A 14,329-nucleotide genomic window follows, 5' to 3' on the forward strand; every position below is an offset into this window, starting at 1 on the left:
GCCTGAATGGACCTGGCGGCCGGGCGGCCAGCCTGCAGCCTGCACTGCAATCAGGCAGTGTCCCTTGGACTCTAACGAACACTTGTCGCCATCGCTCTGTCTCTCTCGCGCCTGTGCGGGCCGCGGTGCGAGTGCGAGAGAGACAGAGCGACGACAGCACCGCTGCCGCCTGCAGCGCTGTGTGGCGTGCGCTGCCCATTAGGGTCCGGCCTCTCGGAAATGGAAGCGAGGGGCGCCGCGGCGGCCCTGTAGGCACGGCACTGTAGGCGCGGCCCTTCAGGACCCGCGCGCTGTTCGGACAGGCCGACAGGCCGGCATCGGGAAGCACACCACTACACTGTGGGAGGCGGCGTGGTGGCGTGGGCCTTCCCCGCGGACGACCTGCCGCCGGCGCCACTCTCCTCGCACACCGCGAGCCGCGAGGCCGTGCCTGGGCCTGCCTGCCTGGAGACACGACGCGACGGCACGCGACCCCAGACGCGGGCCGATCACGCGTGCGACCCGCGCCTCGCCTTACCTTGCCTCTCGTCCGCGACCTTGGGCTTGGGCGGCATGGGCCATGGGGGCCATCGGGGCCATCGGGGCCTCGCGCACCGTGCCCCGACACGCGACGCGCGCATCACACGGCGTGTGTGAGACAGTGTGAGTGTGGGAGAGGGCCGCCGGCCGGCCGCCTGGCAGGAGTGAGATGGGCTGCCTGTCTCCACGGGGCAGGACGTGCAGTGCACTGAGTCCACGGCTCGGCCTGCATCCCTGCCGCTTATTTGATTCGGAACTTCGCCTCTCTCTCGCTCTCGCGGAGCGTTCCCCACGGGGTGCGAGAGAGACGCAGCGACGAAAGCTGCTCGGAATCAGGCTGCCGGCCGTGACCCGGATTGCGCGGGATGACCGAGGACGGCCTGCGCCAGGCCTGCGCCCCACCCCCTGCCCGCCCCACCCCGACGACGATGCCTTTATGAACGAGCGAAGAAGAACAAACTGACGGAAGTAATCCCGAGCCCCGCCTCTCCGGGGAGTCACGGCTCGAGAAAGGTGCGGCGAGGGGGAGGGGGAGGGGGGGGGGCTTCCAGAGGCACAATGCTGGTGGTTGCCGGCGCGTCCCCGGAGAGGGAAAGAAGAATAGCTCACAGCACGAATCAAGGCTCTAAATTGAAGAAGGGCTGCTGGGCCGGCAGGCAGGCCGGGGCAGACTGGGGCAGGCTGGGGCAGGCCAGCCCTTACGAGGAGGCAGGTAGGGCCCTGTATGGCGCTGGCTGGTGCTGGAACTGCTCGGCACGGCACGGCACGGCATGGCGCGGCACGGTGCGGCACGGCACGGCGTCAGGCCCCATAAAGATCAGTGCCAGCCCGCTGGACGAGATTTTCTCTCCCAGTGCTGAAATCTGTACTTTGTTCATGAAGCCGGCTCAGCGGCCCGAAGGCCACGCGCCGCAGAAAAACGAGCAAAGCGGAAATTGAAGGGCGAAAGTAGAAGAAAGGAAAGAAGAAGACGCGCTCCGTGTTGCGACAGTTTTCGCCCGGGGCCAGCCAACTAGCGGAGCCAGCGGAGCAGAGGACATGTGCGTTGCGTTGCTGTTGCTGCGGAGGCCGTACACTGTACACGCACTCGGCCCGTCGTCGATACATGGCCGGGCCGCGGGCCTTCCCTCCACCCACTTGGCCGTCGCGACGCTGCGGCGTCCCTCGGGACGCCCCTGGACGCCCCGCGCACTGGCCGGCACGTTCGGCCACGTTCCACGTCGCTTGCTGCCCCGTGCTGCACGTTGTACGCTACACGTTACTACACGTTACACGTTACGCCGTGCTCCGATTCCCGCTTTCCCTGTCAGGCCCCACCGGCCGCACGGCCGCACCGGCCCGGTGCAGCGCGGGGCCCGCGGGGCCCGCCGGGCAGGGCGAAGGCACACGCCACGAGGAGCCGCCGACCGAGAAGCCAGTGGCTGGGCCATCCGCGACATCCGCCGCGCCGTCACCGGAAGAGCAGTGCGATACCCCGCGCGCGGAGGCAGGCCGGCCGGCCGCGTCGTGGAGGGTCTCTCGCGCGCGGGGTAGCGCCGCCCTGCCCGGTGATGTTGGTGCCCCCTGTCCGGCAGCCCACTCATCGCGCCCCGACTGAAACGCGGAGCGCCTCGCCTCGCTTCGCTTCGCTTCCACCCGACGTACTGCACGGAGTGGTACGGAGTGGTACGGAGTTGCCAGGCCAACAACTCGCCCAACTCCCCTCCCCAGTGTGTTGCGCCCCGCCCCGCCCCGCCCCCTGCCAAGTTGGAGCGACTTGTAAACAGAAGATGCGCAAACCTGATCGAGTTTGTCCGCCACGGCCATGCGTGGCGTGCTTGCATGGCGTGCGCGGTGACGCACCCGGAGTGCCACGCCACGCCGTTACGTGGCGCAGGCCCTGGAGGCCCTGGAGAGGGCGGCCGACGAGCGCCGCCAATGCAATATGAATGGCGGCCATTCGTAGTCGGCGATGCGCTTCAGCGAGAGGAAGACGAACAGAGACGAGACGAGACGCCGTGCTGACAGCGCGCCGCCAGCGCCAGGGCCGGGCTGGCCGAGCAGAGGATCTGGAATCCTGCAATCGACTCGCCGGGCGGCAGGCAGCGGCAGGCGGCGGCAGGCCGTTTCATTTTCAAGATGGATCTGCCGGCGAATTAGGGCCGCCAGTACTCTGATTCCGAACGGCGCTCTGTCCCTCTCCCTCTCTCTCACCCGCGCGTACCGAACGCCGCGTGAGTGCGAGAGAGACAGGGCGACGAAAGCACGAAAGGACTCCCTTTCCCACTTTCGTTTGCTAGCATGAAAAGGCCCTTTTGATTGGGTGACGGGCGAGTGCGATCGCCTATAGGAGCTCCGCGATGAAACGGACGTTAGCCGCCCCTTCTTTTTTGCACCCCACAGCAGCAGCAGCAGCAGCAGCGCCGCGTTGCGATGAGCTCGTCAAAAGCAAATCTAGCAACTAATTAGAAACTGCGGCGCCTTCGTCTTCGGTAGCCAGCAGAGGCCGCCGGAGGCCAGGCCGACGCGGTGCTGCGCGGTTCCGACGGACGCCCCCCCCCCCCCCTTCCTCTCTGAAAGCAAAGGCCTGCCGGCGTGCGGAGGAGAGGAAAGTCCGCGCCGTGCATCTGTCGCCATGAATAAGCAAGCCTCGAGGAGGCCGTGCGGCAAGCCGAGGAGCCGCGGAGGAGGCTGTGCGCTGCTGTGCGCCGGGATTAACATTTGGAACGCGTGTCGGCGGTGTCGGCGCGCACATGTCGGGCCCGGCCTCAGACCGCACAGTGGGCCAGAAGACCGGTGGAGGCGGACAAAACTCTAGACGCGTTTCGAGCTCCGGAGTCGCCAAGTGGGACTCGAACCGAACGTGTGACCCCACCCCTAGCGGAGTCCAATGGTGGGGTCACACGTTCGTTTCGAGTCCCACTCAGCGACTTCGGAGCTCAAAACGCGTCCGGGATTTTGACCGCCTCCACCGGTCTTCTAGCCCACTGTGGATCGCCTCCTTCCGCGCCGCGAGGAAAACGACCTCCTCGGGCGAGACTCGGTGGCGGCCTCTGGCGGTGAAGCCCCCGTCCGGGGAGGTGTGCCGTGTGCCCCGTGTGGCGGTCGTCAGTCGCACCGGAACGACCGGAACCAAAATGAAGCAGCCGCAGGAACCAAGGCAACCGACTCGCCAGCCCTTCCTCTCTCGGGGCGGCGAGGCGAGGCCCCCGCCGCGGCATATCGGCGGGGTGCTGTGCCGCCGACGACACAGGCACAAAGGGAGGTAAACCGGAGGCAAAGCGACCAAGGTAAGGCGAGGTAAGGCCGGGTAAAGGCGAGGTACGGCGCGGGGTAACGCGAGACGGCACGGCGCGGCCACAGGGCCACGGCGAGGCCAGGGCGACCAGGGCGACCAGGGCCGGGCAAAGCGCCGCAAAGGGTGCACCGCGGCGCGGCGCGGCGTGGCGCGGCCTGTACAGGACTTGTTGGAGCCACTTCAAAAGCATACTGGCGCCGAGCGCGGCCGTGGGGGTGGCGGAGGGGAGGGGGAAGGCCGAGGGATGCAAAAGCGGTCGCGGCGTTCGGCGCCCTCGTTCGGGGAGGCACCCGGACAGCGGCGACGCGACGTCGTGACGGTCCAACTGACGCGCTCGCACAAAGCCGCCTCGGAATTTTATCACCTTCCTCACTTCGAGCTTCGAGCAGCCCGTGACGCGCCGCGTAGCGCCGCGCTCTCACGGCCGGGACGGCGGAACAGCGCGCACACTGTCGTTTCTTTTCCGCGCTCTTCGCCGCGTGCCTCGCTTTTTAAAGGGTGTCACTTTTATCAGATTTTTTTCTTGCTCTGCTCGCAATGCTGTAAGGCCGACGAGCGCCACAGACACACCTGGCGAGTGGAAGGCCGAGGAGGCCGCGCGGCTGCAGCAACGCATGGCGCTGCATGGCGCTGCATGGCCAGGCCGAGTGTCATTCTTCATTCGCTGGAGCGCGAGGCGCGCGAGCTCTCCGACAAGCTTGCCTGTGCTTCTGGGTCACGTGTGTGCTTGGCTGAGCGTGTGTGTGTGTGTGTTTGTGTGAGTGTGTGGCAGGGAGAAAGAGCAGGGGCTGGGTTATGCAAATGGGAGCTCCGTACCGGAACCGCGTGATAGGGACTGCGGGCGGCGCGGCGGCGCGGAGGCACCACGCCCCATACGCCCAGTGTGCCAGCGGCCGCGTGATGCAGCCACTCTCCCCGCGGCAAGGTCGCGAAGAAGCAGGCGGCAGGCCTTCAGGGAGGCGGCCGAGGCGGCGCGGTGCACGCTGCACACAAGTGACCGAGTTCCGGCGCGGCGACGGCTTACTTCCGCCGGGCGGGGCGGGGCGGGCGGGGCGGGGCGGGGCGGGGCGGGGCGGGGCGGGGCGGGGCGGCGAGGTGAAGGCCGGCCTGCTGCCCCGCCCGGCCCCGCTGTTGCACTTTGGGGAGAACCAGCCACCGCCGGCGCGCAGCTTAGCCGCTGGTTCACGCAAGTCTGTGCTGGGGTCGCGTTTCCGCGGGGATCCATTTGCCTCTGCGGTCGCCCCCTCCCGCTGCCTTCAGCCCGCGGCGGGTATTTGTGGAACCGGGAAAGACAATATGCTAACGGGCTGCGGCCGGACGCGGTGCGCGGCGCGCGGTCGCCGCTGAGTGGCGGTCCGGTCCAGCAGGCCGGCAGCCGCCAGGCAAGGCTCGAGGAGCGCCCAGCGAAGCGCCGCGGCGGCCGGGATGATTAGGGCCGCCTTGTACGGCGCAAGGCGAATCGCCAATCGGCGCGCCGGGCCCGGATTACGCACCTTTATCATTTTACGGGGCAAAACTCGGCTAGGAGAGCGAAGGGAAAAGAAAGACGAAGAAAGAAGTGCGCCGTGCTGCGCAGTGCTGCTGGCAGCATCGGGCAATTTGTTGTTGTTTTTCGCCGTCATGTTCCCATTCTTCCATTTCGCGCGCGCGCTGGTGCGGCAACGTCCAGGAACGCACCGTCGGCACCGCCACCGGACTGCCCCGCCCTGGCTCTGGCTCTACCGGGTGCGGAGTTGCGGAGCTGGGGAGCCGAGAGCCCGCCTCGTTTCTCGAGAGCCTTACTCCTCGGCGAGTCGCAGTTTCGGCAGTTACAAGTGTCCTTCAGCGAGGCCCAGCTCAGCGGGTGGCCTCGGTGGGTGTGACTACTCGGCATTCCACCTCCACACAGCCCGCCAAAAAGAGTTTAAAGAACAAGAGCCGTCGGTGCTTCGGGCCCGCACTGCACCGGGCGCTGCAACGAGCCGGCCGAGCCGACCGGACCCCGTCCAGTCCACCGTGAGCGAAAAGTCGGCGAGGTGGTGGTGGCCCTCGGCGCCCTTGGTTGCAGACAAACGACGCCCGGCTCGGCAGGCGATTGGCGTGAGGAGAGGACCCCCCGGAGCCCCGGACGCTCTCGGAGCACCCACAGTGCAGTGGCGGCGCGTTCGCGCATTCGCACCTCGTGCCAGTACGCAGGCCCGTCACCGGGCAGCCCCGGGGCCCTCCCGCGGGCGCTGGGGTGACGTGGTGACGCGGTGACGGCGACGCGGCCTTCGGGCGCCGAGGTGGCCGACGGCGGTGGCGTCCTCGCCTCATCGGCCTCGGCGTCGACGGCGTCCTTCCGCAGAGAAAGCCGCGGCTCATTTTCATCCTTTGCACAACATCCCCCGCGGCGCCGCGCCGCCAGCGTGCTGCCAGTCGGCACTCGTCGCGAGCCTCGGCGTGCATGCTCGGTGCGGCGTTGCACAGTGTAGTGCATCCCGGACTGATTATGCTCGCGGCCGGGGCGCCGAGACCGCTGCTGGGAGGCTGGCGGGCCGGCTGTCGCGGCACTTGCATCGAGACTTGGACCTCTGCCCTCGTGCATCCCGGTGGACCGTCCTGTCGGCCCTGTCGTTAACGCCGACGCGGCGGACAAGCACTAAACTGCCGCCGGTCGGTCGACAACGCGAGCTCCATGCCGGCGGCCGCGGCCACTCCGGCGCTTGGCGCGCCGCGCGCCCTTCGAGGCCTTACAGTGAGGGGTTCGATCGAAGCAATGCCCTCAAGGAGACTCATTGAAATGTGATGTTTGTTTGGGGAGCCAAAGGGCCGACGCTGGGTTGCCAGGGTCCGGCCTCGGGTCCGGCCGACACTGCTTAGGTATTCGTCGCGGGCAGCGCCAGCACTGGCCAGCAAGGCGCCAGCAACACGGCAACAGGTGGCCGTGCGCCCCGGGCATGCCCCGGGCGGGGCCAGCGCGTTACGTGCATTAAAAAACGCGACGCTGCGGGGTGGAGCGTGGAATGCACTTGTGGTGGCCTCACGTGATGGTCAGTGCGCACTATACGCATGCATTGCTCACGGTGTGTGTGTGTGTGTGTGTGTGTGTGTGTGAGCGTGATGTGTTTGTGTGGGAGTGATGCAAGCGCCATGCAGCCACGTTAAGCACCTATTGTTGTCATCATTATCGGCTCAAAGGCAACGAGCGCAAAATGCGTCCCTCTGCATAGCTCTCGTGGCGCCAGCGCGTCACGAGTCCGCCCCCCCCTCATTTTCCTCTCAATCGCCCCGCCCCACCCCGCCCGCCGGAAAAGGCCTCCTCAGCAACGCAGAAAGATACTATTTTTATTTTGAAAAGAGGCGTCGGTGTGCGGCACTGCGGCGAGGTGCCGGTGGCTCCACACAAGGCGGTGACTAGGTCCGACTTGGCACAGCAATTTGTCATGATCAGCCGCGCGGTCCCCTGGGCCATGCCTGTCTGCCTGCCGCCCGGCCCAGGCCCGGCCGCGCACCGCAGCAACAAGGGGGCTTGGTAATGAGGTGCCTGGAGATCATGACCCCTCCCCTCCCACCTGCCCCTCCCCCACTATCCCTGCAGTTGCCTGCGCAGGTGGGGATTCCCCAAATCAAGGCACAAAAAAAAGCGACTGCCCATAGTGAGCGACCAGCGAGTGAGTGCCATAGTGTACCGACGCCTGCTCCCATGTTTTCAAGTCCCCATGTTTTGTATGTTTGTTTGCTTCCATGTTTCCATGATTCCTCATTACGGAGCAGGCCATCGGTGGTTTCCATGGCACAGCCGGGCAGTACAGCACGTGCCCACGTGACGAGGGGGCCGCTGTGGAGCAGCACAGCATCACAAGGGTACCGACAACCAACATGGCATGGAGCTCTGCCAAAGTCCCGCGTCCCTCGCCCTCTGCTTCGCTTGCTAGCAGAGCTCTCCCCGGCCGGCACACCACACCGCCCGGCAAACCGCCCGGCCATTCGTCAAGCAACAAGCAGCTTGCGAAAGGCCAGAGGCAAAAGGCACGTGCAAGGGCTACGCCGGCTACGCCAACGCCGTGGCTACGCGCGGAAACGCGTCGCTCTGCGCGTCGCCGCCCCGTTTTCAGTTTCGCAGCAGCATGTGATTTGTCGAAAAAACGAGAGAAAAACGACGACTCCGCACGGACATGTGCCTCTCAAAGATGTACTTGTTTTTTTCAGGGCAGGATCATTACTGTGCGGAGGCCGTTTTGCGAAATCGATTTTTGGATCCGACCAATCCGACGAAACGGAGCACGTCGGGCTTCACACCGCTTCACGCCGCTTCACGCCGCTTCAAGTCGAGTCGTTGGGTCCGTTCGTTGGGTCCGTTGGCTCGTCGAGATTCGAGGGTCACCGTGTCTGGAGCCTCGCGGGCCTGGCGGGCAGGGCGCCGGGTGGAGGGGCGGCGGTGCGGCGGACTGGCGGTACAGGCACTCGCACTCAAACCCGTTCGAGGCCGCGGCACAGCCGGCCAGGCCGAGGCCCAGCCCGCGCATCTCCGAAACTGCTCCATCACCGGCCGGCCGGTCTGCTTGTATTCCAAGCACCGCATTTCAGCAAAAATAAACCCACAAACAATGCATACACTTTAAGAGTCTAGTCCCGTCGAGGCGTGTGCAAACTCGTCCATTAGCTGACTGGCACGAAATCCGCGACTTTACCGTTATGATTCGACGTAGCGAGCTCGTCGAGTGCAATCCAAACATCCTCGCTAATGGGGAATCCCAGGGAACAGGGAGGTACTCACCGAGCCTCGATCAGCGTTATCCTCTCGCTATATTCCTCTGCGTAATCCAACTGGTGGCGAGTTCACAGGCACACTCACTCACACACTCTCACACACACACTCACACGCACACTCGCGCACGCCGAATGGGAAATCACACTGGCAAACAGACGGACCAGCAAGCCGGCTGTGCAGTCAGTGACTGGAAGCCACAACGCCGGCCATCGGGGCACGCGGCGCTACCACCGCGACCACCACCACCATCACCACAGCAGCAACAACATTCCGTGGTGGGGGGCACAGGTAGCCCGGCCCCCTCCCCTTTGACCATCGCCGACCGCGAGCGGCGGCTTGAGAGCCGAGTCAGCGTGCGCGAGTGCGAGAGAGACAGAGGCGGTGCCGCGGCGCGCGAAGCGTTTAAGCAGCGGCGCGGCGGCACGGCGCGGTACAGCGCGGCGCCTCTACCCTCACTGATTGGTGGGGCCGCCGTGGCGTGGCGTGCCGTGCCGTGCCGTGCACCGCACCGCGCCGCGCTTTCACGATATTCCATCTGAGGCTTCACGTCGGAACACCGACACCGACGCAGCAGCGCCTGTCCAGCCCTTAATGGTAATGGTACGAAGGTATAGGCAGCCGGGCGGCACGGCTGCCGGCGGGTTGCCTACCCTCGGCAGTGCAGGCGCTCTGGGACTCGACGGGGCGTCCAGGACAACGGGGCGCCCACTCGGCAGGCCGGTGGGTCGTTGACGCGGTGGGCCGGGGCGGGGGGGGGGCGGGGCACTGGAAGTGTCAACGCGTCCAGCGCTGCCGAAGGCCCAAAGCTGCCTGAAGGGCGTGGGGCTCACACTGTGAAGGCAGGCAGGCAGACGAGGTGTGGACGCGTGACTCACGAGTGATTCAGCCTGGCGCCCCGCCGCGGTGTCCCCCCCCCCCGGCCTACCTGCTGGGCGCTCGCGTGGACAATAGCGCCTTGGTTCTTGACGCCGCCAAGAAGTGTGTCGCGCATAGGCAGAGAAAAATGGTTCCGCGAACAGGATAACAGTGTGCTGTGTTTAGAATAATCCGCTCCGGGAAATCGGTAGGGCCGGGAGACGCGAAATTTGATTTGTGGCTCCGGCGTGCTCTGGCGTGTCGGCGACCACGACCACAAAATCCGAATAAACGAGCCACTGTCTCCGCTCCGCTCCGCCGGCCCATGCCGCCACGCCGCCACGCCCGGCGGTTTGGACCGCTCAAGATGCCCGCCTAGAGATAGTGCGCCGGCTTGTACTCGCGGAGGGGGAGGGGGAGGGGCAGCGACCGCCGCGGGCTCCGGCAGGTCTAGGTCGGGGCACCGGGGCACGTTGCGGTGGCCGGAGGACTCCGTACCAGCGTGGCAGCGCGCCGGCCGGCCGGGCCGAGGTCCGGGCCATGTCGCCAAGGGGCCCCGTCAGCCCGTCCCGAGGCCCGGCCCCGCTGCCCCGTTATAATTATCACCATTGCGCTCTTGTTGATGCCGTTTGCCGTCGCTGCCGGGCTGTTTACCCGGCGCGCGGTTTGGCCTTTCCGGAAAGGAAGACGCGGCCCGCGGTCACTACACCGTCAGGCAGGCGGAGTGAGGCGGAGGGGACTTGGCGGGGAGCAGGCTGGGGTCCGCGGCCCGGAAAATGGGGCTCCGAATCTGCGAATGGTTCACGCACGCCACACGCCCCGGCCCGGCCCTACGCCCTGCAAAGCCCTGCGCCCTGCCGAGGCTCAGCTGCCGAGCTGCCGCCGTGTGGCATCACCTCAATCTAATCAGGAAGCAGCGGGGACGAGCGACTAGGACTTAGTCGGGGCTCCGGCAGGGCTGCCATGGGCTGCCATGGGCTGCCACGCCTCTCCATCGTCTTCGTCGCCGTTGTCGTCTATTTTCCCTTCGTCACCTTGACAACATTAGTGGGGTTGTTATCTTCGCGCAAAGCCATTAGCCAAGTACTATCATCACATCGACCAGCCCGCCCGCCGCCAGCCAGCCAGCCAGCTCCGGGTTCGGCCGGGCCTGGCTGGCTGCACTCGGCAGCGCACCATCGCCGTGCTGTTGGGCCGTTAGTATGTACACGGTTCAAACAAGACGGATGGAATGGTAAGTAGGGGCACGAGAGTGAGCACGGCGAGTACGTTGTGGCCGCGTCTCGCGAATGACATCACCCGGCAGCGCGGCAGCCCAAGGCGGCACACTGCGCGCCAGCGCCGCCAACGTACGCCAAGCCACATTGCTGCGGCCACCCGCACCAGCGGACTCACTCCGAGTCGTTTCGTCGCTCCGCTCTCTCTCGCACTCGAGGGGCGTCTCGCACGGGTGCGAGAGAGACAGAGCGACGAAAACGACTCTCGGTCTACAGTGCTAGCAGTGCTGCCAACGCTATTCATTGGAACGGCGCCATTCGCTGCCAACTCCGCCCTTTAGCTACTTTGTGTGAAGCGGTCGGGAACCCTCCGCAGTATGCTGAGCAGCAATCGCGCACTCGGGACGAGGAAACGCGTTAACGCTGAAAGCAGAGGATTTGAATCAGTCGAATTCTTGTCGTGACAATCATGTTTGCGTTAGATGGTTTTAATTTGTTTGACAGACTAAATCCCAAATTCTGTATTGGGATGATTCACCAAAATTAACAAAAGACTTTTTTCGGTCCCCGAGCACTGCCCAATCTGGCCCCTCAGGGAATAGATCCCAATTCGCGTCGCTGAAATGTCGCTAGCTTTTATAAGAGCTCGGATTCACGACTCAACATGATCAAAACAGTCGGGCCCCTCCGGGATTTGAACCCGGGACCTCCTGCACCCAAAGCAGGAATCATACCCCTAGACCAAGAGGCCGCTTGCAAAACTCTGCTCACAGGCTTGTTTATGTGTGGCGCCGCTCGAACGGCGCCGATAAGAAGCACGGTGACGTGCATCGAGGCGTCGCGGGGACGACCGGGAACCGACCGGCAACCGGGACCGCCCTCTCGGCGTCTCCTTCCAAGGCTCCTTCCTCTAGGACGACTTTACGCAAGGAGGGACTCGGTTTACCACTTCCTTCCCGTCGGGGGACGATGCCAAAAGTGGTTGGCAGCCCGCGGAGCGCCGCGGAGTGTGTGTGAGTGAGTGTGAGAGAGTGTGTGTTTAGTCTGTGGCCAGGGCAGCGCGACGGACGTCCAGGTCGACCGACCGGCGAGAGAGTGAGAAAGAGAGACTCGCTTTTCATTCCGAGGGCCTCCCTTTGTGCAGTGCGGTGCAGTGCTCCCCGATGCACTTTTATTGCGGCAGCAGGCCTCGCAGCAGGCGGCCCGGAGGGAAAGCCCAGCCCGGCCGCTGCCGCCGCTGCCACCACTGCCGCCCTCATGCCGCGTGACAGCTGGCGGCTGCAGCGGCGGACTGCTGCGCGCTGCGCGCCGATCGGACGGAAACGTGCTCGCTGCAATTATCAGGTACGTGTACGGCGGCGGGGTGGGGTGGGGCGGGGCGGCAGGCCCGGGGCGCACGGCCGGCCAAGCCTAGCCTAGCCTCGGGCGGGGCCGCGGTGCCGCGGTGCTGCGGACAGGTGCGCGCCGCTGTCACCGCCGTAGCGCCATGGCGCACCACCACGACGCCTCACCGAGCCACAGTGGGCCAGAAGACCGGTGAAGGCAGTCGAAATTCCGGACGCTTTTTGAGCTCTAGGGTCGCTGAATATAACTCAAACCGAACGTGTGACCCCACCGATGGATTGCTCTCCGAACGAGGAGTCCATTGGTGGGGTCACACGTTCGGTTCGAGCCCCATTTAGCGACCCTGGAGCTCAAAACGCGTCCGGGATTTTGACCGCCTCCACCGGTCTTCTGGCCCACTGTGCGAGCCCAGGCCGAGCAGCGCAGGGCAATTAGAAAACGGAAGAAAAAGATGAACGGCAACGGCACTCTGTCCTGCGGGATTCGGATAGGAGGCCCGCGGCGGGTCGCACGCCTGGCGGCCTGGCGCGGCACAGCCGAGGGCACAGCAGCACAGCTCCGCCCGGCGCCGCCTCGGGCAGGAGCGAGGAACACAGCGCCGCCGGCACGAAAGGGGGAGGAGAAGCGCCGCCGAACGAGGAAAAGTGCGGATGCGCCGCGGCCGGGAGTGGGAATCGAACCCGGGCCAGCCCTTGACGCAGACATACGATGAGGCCGGAGTGGCGGCAGCACGCAGCGCGAGGAGGCTGCTTTGACGAAGGGCTGTCAGGCGCGGCCAGGCCATCTCGCGAGACGCCGCACGCCAAGAGGCTGATTCCGAGAGTCGTTTTCGTCGCTCTGAGACAGAAGAACGAGAACAGCCTGCAGCAGGAGCAGGGCCGGCAGCAGCAACGAGAGCCAGGAAAATAAACCGGTACAGAGTGATATAATCATCTGGCCGAAAGCCACGCCCGACGCGAACCGAACAGAACCGCCAGCCTCCCAGCCTCACTACTTTCACTGCGGGCAAAAACGGGGCACAAATTGAAAACTATTTATCCGCGCGTGTCAAGCAGCCAGCGACAACATGGTGGGGACGTGGGGGCCAACGCCAACAACAACATGAAGGCAGCGACAGCGACGCGAACCACAACAGAAAATGAGGAGCCGAACCAGAGCCAGCGCAGAGCAGCGTAAAGGGTAACACAGCGGCGCACCCCGCCCCGCCCTGCCAGCCCCACGCCCACGCCGCCGCGCCTCGAGAGCTGCCTACCTGTCAGGGGCAGAGCCGGCAGAGCTCCCAATATCCCATGCGCCCTTCCCGGCTTCCCCGTCTCCATCGAGGGCCGCGCCCGCCCCGCCCCGCCCGCCCCGCCCCGCCCCGCCCCGCCCCGCCCCGCCCACCCCGAGGAGTGTCGCGGGAAACAATTGGATAACCTGCTGTCGCGGTTTCTTCCGCCTTCAAACTTCGGCGTAATCCTTCCGCCAACTTCTCGGCAAACTGCGCGGAAAATTCCGACTCGACCTCGCGACGACGGGACGGTCTCTCTGCACTGCAGCTACAGTCCCGCGGACGGCGCGGCCGCGCCAGACACCCCGACACAACCTTTTGCCACTCGTGTTCTTTCTCGCCATCCCATCTCGCGCTCCGCCCTCTTTCGAGCCGAACTTGCCTTCCTTTCCACCACTGTCTGTCGTTCTGCCCGTCCGTCCGTTCACGCTGCCGCCCGCCCGCCGCCCGCCTGCCCGCCCCTTTGCAAATGAGGAGTATATAGAAAAGCCACCCCCCTGCAGTCGGAAAGCGAGTGGCGGGGCAGGGGAGGGAGGGGGGGTCGCGGCGGCGGGGTGGTCAAAGGGGAGGAAGCTGGGGAAGTAGGAAGCCCCTCGTCGCGTCCTTTCATTGAGCAGCGCGACGCGGGAGGACGGGGGCGGCGGGGGCGGCGGGGACGGCGGGGGCGCGCGATGTGTTGCAATGCAACAATGCCACGCCGCGACGACCCGCCCCATGGTGCCGAGCCGAGCCGAGCCGAACCGAGCCGAACCAAAGCCGAACTGTGCCGAGCCGAGCATAGCGCCTTCATTGTGCGCGGCAGTGTTGCCAACCGGGCAAGTGCATCGGGAGCGCGGGAGCCGAGCAGAGCGGAGGGACACTGAGTAAAAGAGCGTCCGCGCCGAATTACTGCCGGGCCACTAGCAAGTGCAGTATGACCGGCGAGGAAGTGCGGTGGCGCGGCGGGGCGGGGCGGGGCGCGGAATGGACGTGCCCGGCGTGACCAAGGACCCCGCCGTCACGACTAGCCGGCATTCCGCGGACACGGCGGCCACGCCGGTGTGCGGCGTACCCTCCCAGCAGAGAGGGGGGGCCTCACCCGGCCTCGCCACTCCACTACTAATGTTTCCGTTCGA

General features: G+C 65.7%; 1 protein-coding gene and 1 non-coding gene across 2 annotated transcripts in view; both read right to left on the reverse strand.

Annotated features, from left to right (window-relative positions):
• The window catches only part of LOC117641343 (scavenger receptor class B member 1), a 51,938-nt gene extending 43,236 nt beyond the window's left edge, over nucleotides 1-8,702 (reverse strand). Inside the window, exon 1 of the mRNA XM_034378581.1 lies at nucleotides 8,535-8,702. The gene's annotated coding sequence lies outside the window, so the exon portion shown is untranslated. The remainder of the gene's footprint in view (nucleotides 1-8,534) is intronic.
• A 2,577-nt stretch (nucleotides 8,703-11,279) lies between these two features.
• On the reverse strand, nucleotides 11,280-11,351 carry Trnap-ugg. The gene has a single exon. It is a non-coding gene; the product is annotated as a tRNA-Pro (tRNA).
• Between the last annotated feature and the right edge of the window lie 2,978 nt (nucleotides 11,352-14,329).

This window comes from Thrips palmi, unplaced genomic scaffold (genome assembly GCF_012932325.1).
Source record: "Thrips palmi isolate BJ-2018 unplaced genomic scaffold, TpBJ-2018v1 HiC_scaffold_15, whole genome shotgun sequence".
NCBI lineage: Eukaryota > Metazoa > Arthropoda > Insecta > Thysanoptera > Thripidae > Thrips > Thrips palmi.